Here is a 6,030-nt window from a genome sequence, read left to right as displayed (position 1 = left end):
TAACTATAAATAACAATTAATTTTTTCAAAAACATAACTCTACTACTTTGTTTTCATCTTCTCCAAAATTGGGAAAATTTGGAAGGTCATAAATGCTGCAGACACATGACTGGTACCTTGAAGCTATCCACTTGCACCACGGCTCGCTCTCTCTACATATGTCTAACACGGTTTCCCCACAGAATGACACACTCATGTGGCTAGCTTCCAAGACAGTGTTTGAAGTAGCAAAATTCCAAGCTTAAAATCTCTTAAGACCCATTTTACACACAACTCCCTTTTTGTTGCATTCCATTGATCAGGATAGTTCATAGGCAGGATCCCTGGGTGGCTCAGGGGTTTAGTGCCTGCCTTCAGCCCAGGGCATGGTCCTGGAGTCCCAGGATTGAGTCCCACATTGGGCTCCCTGCATGGAGTCTGCTTTTCCCTCTGCCTATGTCTCTGCCTCTCTCTCTGTCTCTCTCATGAATAAATAAATAAAATCTTTAAGAAAATAAAAGGGATAGTTCATAGGGAAAGCCCAAATTCAAGGCAAGGAGAAATGGAATCTATCTCTCTATAGGAGATGTGGCAATAAATTTGCAGCCATTTTTTTAAAAATCTATTTATCTGGGGGCACCTGGATGGTTCAGTTGGTTAAGCATCTGCCTTTAGCTCAGGTCACAATCCCAGGGAGGTGAGACTGAGCCCGTCTGGCTCCCAGCTCGGCAGGGGATCTGTTTCTCCCTTTCTGTATGCCACTCTCCTTGCTTATATTCTATCACTCTCACTCTCACTCTTTATTTGGGTCCCTGGGTGGCTTAGTCAGTTAACCACCTGACTCTTGATTTTGGCTCAGGTTACAATCTCAGGGTCATTAGATGGAGATAGTATCAGGTTCCCATTCAGTGGGGAGTCTGCTAAAAAGACAAACAAAACTGAAGGAGTTTGTGACCACAAAAACAGCCCTGCAAGAAATTTAAAGGGAGGCTTTGAGTGGGGGAAAAAAAAAGACCAAAAGCAATAAAGACTAGAAAGGACCAGAAAACATGACCAGAAACACCAACTCTAGAGGTAACACAATGGCAGTAAATTCATCTCTCAATAATCACTCTGAATGTAAATGCACTAACTGCTCCAGTCAAAAGATACAGATATCAGAACGGATTGAAAAACATGATCCATCTATATGCTGCCTACAAGAGACTCATTTTAGAACTAAAGTCACCTGCAGGTTGAAAGTGAGGGGATAGGGAACCATCTATCATGCTAACGAATGTCAAAAGAAAGTCAAAGTAGCCATACTTATAGCAGACAAACTAGATTTTTAAACAAAGACCAAGAGATGAAGGAGGCTTTTTATCATAATTAAGGGGTCTATCTATCAAGAAGATCTAACAATTGGAAATATTTATGCCCCCGATGTGAGAAAACCCAGATATATAAATTAATTAATAACATACATAAAGAAACTCACTGATGATAATACAATAACAGTAGGGGATTTTAACATCCCAATTATGGCAATGGACACATCATCTAAGCAGAAAACCAACAAGGAAACAATGGTGTTGAAGAACACACTGGGCAAGACAGACTTAACAGATATATCCAGAATTGTTACCCTAAAGCAACAGAGTACACATTCTTCTCTAGTGCACCTCAAACATTCTCTAGAAGAGATCACACACTGGGTCACAAATCAGCCCTCCACAAGTACAAAAAGATTGAGATCATGCTATGCATATTTTCAGACCACAATGCTAGGAAACTAGAAGCCAACCACAAGAAAAAATTTGGCAAGACCTCAAATACATGCAGGTTAAAGAACATCCTACTAAAGGATGAATGGGTTAATAAGGAAATTCAAGAACAATTTTAAAAATACATGAAAAATTACATGCCAACAAACTGGGCAATCTGAAAGAAATGGACAAATTCCTAGAAACTTACAAACTACCAAAACTGAAACAGAAAGAAATAGAAAATTTGAACAGACCCATAACCAGCAAAGAAATTGAATCAGTAATCAACAACCTCCTAACAAACAAAAGTCCTAGGCTGGATGGTTTCCCAGGGGAACTCCACCAGACATTTAAAGAAGAGTTAATACCTATTCTTCCCAAAACATTCCATAAAGGTGGAAATGGAAGGAAAACTTCCAAATTCATTCTATGAAGCCAGCATTACTTTAGTTCCAAAACCAGACAAAGACCCCACTAAAAAGGGGAATTACAGGCCAATATCCCTGATGAACACGGATGTACAAATTCTCAAAAAAATACTAGCCAATGGAATCCAACAGTATATTAAAAGAGTTATTCACCATGATCAAGTGGGATGTATTCCCGGGCTACAGGGCTGGTTTGCTATTCCCAAATCAATCAACGTGATACACCACATTAATAAAAGAGAGGATAGGAACCATATGATCCTCTCAATAGATGCAGAAAAAGCATCTGACAAAATACAGCATCCATGCTTGATAAAAACCATCAACAGAGCAGGGATAGAGAGAACATACCTCAACATCATAAGAGCCATATATGAAAGACCCACAGCTAATATCATCCTCAGTGGGGAAAAGCTAAGAACCTTTCCCCTGTGGTCAGGAATAAGACAAGGATGTCTACTCTCACCATCACTATTTAACAGAGTGCCGGAAGTCTTAGCCTCAGCAATTAGAAAACACAAAGAAATAAAAGGCATCTGAATCAGCAAGGAAGAAGTCAAACTTTCTCTATTTGCAGACAATCTGATACTCTGTAGGAACCCTGAAGGACTGCACCAAAAAATTGCTAGAAGTCATCCATGAGCTCGGCAAAGTAGCAGGATCTGAAATCAATGTGCAGAAATAGGTTGCATTTCTATGCACCAATAACAAAGAAGTAGAAAAAGGAAACCAAAGAATCAATCTGCTTTGCCATTCCATCAAAAATAATAAGACGCCTAGGAATAAACCTAACTAAAGAAGTAAAGTAGGTATTTGCCTAAAGGATACAAAAATATGGATTGAAAGGAATACAAGTACCCCAAAATTTATAGTAGCATTATCAACAATAGCCAAACTACAGAGAGTCCAAATGCCAGTCAGCTGGTGAACGGATAAAGAAGATGTCATGCACACACACACACACACACACACACACACAGTGGAATATTACATTTGCAACAATGTGGATGGAACTGGAGAGTATTATGATAAGTGAAATAAGTCAGTCAGAGAAAGAGAAATACCACATGATTTCACTCATGCGCAGAATTTAAGAAACAAAACAGATGAACATATGGGAGAGAGAAAAAAATGAGAGAGGGAAACAAACCATAAAAGACTCTTAAAGACAGAGAACAAACTGAGGTTTGATGGAGGTAGGTAGAAAATGGGCTAGATGGGTGATGGGTATTAAAGAAGGCAGTTTTTGTGATGCGCACTGGGTGTTGTTTCTAAGTGAAGTCTCACTGAATTCTACTCCCCAAACCAATACTTCACTGTATGTTAATTAAGTAATTTTAAATTAAAAAAAAGGAAGAAGAAGCTACAGGATTCCAAAAAGGAGGAAGAGGAGGGGAAAGAGGGAGTGATAAAGAAAAAGAAGCTACAGAGTATCATTATCATGTTGGCATACTGGCTGTAGTTGCTTCCCAGGTGCTCAGCATGCCACATGCATGTCTCAGATTGTTCAGTCAGAGTAGAGATCCTACACATAACTTCCTTATTACCTGAAGAACTTTGCCTAGGATAGGATGCCAGCCAGATATTCTGGGTCCTGTTTTATTTATGAGGAATTTGAAATGAGAGGTTGCATAAGGACACAGGCTTCAATTTATTCACACTTGACTAAAGTAGTGGTCACACAATAGAACTATTAAACTAGCATTATATTAAGTACTTTGCTTTTCACTTAACCACTTACCAATTTTGCTTGACATTTTCACTCACTTGCTATGTGTCTAAAAGTGGTTTCTGTTCATGATGTAAAAAGTCTTTTAGATTGCTCATAGTTATGTTGTATGGTAGAGTTAAAGTCTCTCTGCCTACCTGGGTTGCACTCAAGCATTTATACATTGACTAAACTATCATTGAACTGTCTTCACAATGTAGAAATCCAGGCCAAAGGTTTTCATAGTATTAGAGAGGTGAGTATACATACAATTTTCTAGAGTTTCACAATGTCTCTCATTAGCAGGTATACAGACACTGTGTAGTTAGTTACATATGTATACTGTGTCAGCTATATACATACTGTTTAGTTGCACAGACATACTGTGTCTATTTTATATACACTGTGTAGTTATAAATACATACTGTCTCAAGTCTAAACATACACACATATATACATACACATACATACATATATATAGACACAGTGTAGTAATTGTTCAAGCTGAAGTAAACTAGGTGATACATTAGACCATCTGTAATGACTTTTAAAACAGAAATAGCTTTCCAGAAGTGCTTTTCTTTAACTAAAGTGGAAAAATGTGTTTTATATATATATATATTTCTGTGATTATATAAATAGTTCAGTCATTGAAAAGAAATGCATAATACACATAAAAATATAAAAACAAAATATAGGGGATCCCTGGGTGGCTCAGCGGTTTGGCACCTGCCTTCGGCCCAGGGTGTGATCCTGGAGTCCCGGGATCGAGTCCCATATCAGGCTTCCTGCATGGAGCCTGCTTCTCCTTTGTCTGTGTCTCTGCCTCTGTGTGTGTGTGTGTGTGTGTGTATGTGTCTCATGAATAAATAAATAAAATCTTAAAAAAATATATAACCTCTAGTCCTTAGAAACTAGCAAAACAATATGTGGAAAATACTTTGTTATAAAACATATTTCTGGGATCTCTGGGTGGCTCAGTGGTTTAGTGCCTGCCTTGGGCCCAGGGCGTGATCCTCAAGTCCCAGGATTGAGTCCCGTGTCAGGCTCCCTGAGTGGAGCCTGCTTCTCCCTCTGCCTGTGTCTCTGCCTCTCTCTCTCTCTCTCTCTGTCTCTCATGAATAAATAAAATCTTTTAAAAAAATAAATAAAAAAAAACATTTCTGAGCTAGAAATACTATTAATTTTGGATTATATATTCTTTTGGGAATATATCATATATTACTGATTTATATGTTTTTTTTTTCAGGAACAGAATATTATACACACCATGAATTATTTTTAGTTCACATTTCCAAATTTATCTACAAACAATAAATTTATTGGAAAGCAGCTTGGAAGATGCACAAGAAATTCAGTTCTTCTATGTACAAAGTTCACAGAACATTCATTTGTCCCTGAAACTCTTTTTAGTTCCTTGGAATAAATAACAGACCATACTGATCATAAGAAAAAGCAGCTGATTTCTCAGCATTAGGTCAATTTCAAAGTAGACCTGCCCTACTGTTACTTTCAGTCTCAGCTATATTAATAGAAAATAAAGCTTTAAGCTTTATCTTGAAATTGGAACCATCTTTACATTCATGGAGAAATGAGTAACTCTGGATCTTATCAACTACAAAAAAAATTATCAGACAGAAATTCAAGGAGACAAGAGGAGAGGCAAGAATCAATGAGTCCTTGACTAATATCTCCCAGATTAGAGTAGAATATAATTATAAAGTTTTGATACACTGACCACTCATTTTAGGATCTGAGACTTTTTTCCTTTAGCTTGGATAAAAATTCTAATTTATATCAGGTTTTAAATTGTCCAGTGATTCCCCCCAAGTGTCCCAATTTTATTTGATAACTTTGATATAGAAGAGTTAGCAATTTGGAGTATGTTTGTTTTCTTTTGCTTTGTGATTAAAATTAATTAAAGGTCTCAAGGGGCCCTTATATTTTTAGAAAAGACTTTATTTATTTATTTATTTATTTATTTATTTATTTATTTATTTATTTATTCATGAGAGACAGAGAGAGAAGCAGGCTCCTGGCAGAGCAGGGATGTGGAATTGGATCCCAGGGTCGTGACCTGAGCTGAAGGCACACACTTAACTGACTGAGCCCACCCAGGTTCTCTCAAGAGTCCTTTATATTAACAAAAAGACTTCTAAGAGAAATTTTG

The sequence above is a fragment of the Nyctereutes procyonoides genome, unplaced genomic scaffold (genome assembly GCF_905146905.1).
Source record: "Nyctereutes procyonoides isolate TBG_1078 unplaced genomic scaffold, NYPRO_anot_genome, whole genome shotgun sequence".
NCBI classification, from domain to species: Eukaryota; Metazoa; Chordata; class Mammalia; order Carnivora; family Canidae; genus Nyctereutes; species Nyctereutes procyonoides.
Note: the sequence above shows the minus strand (reverse complement) of the source record.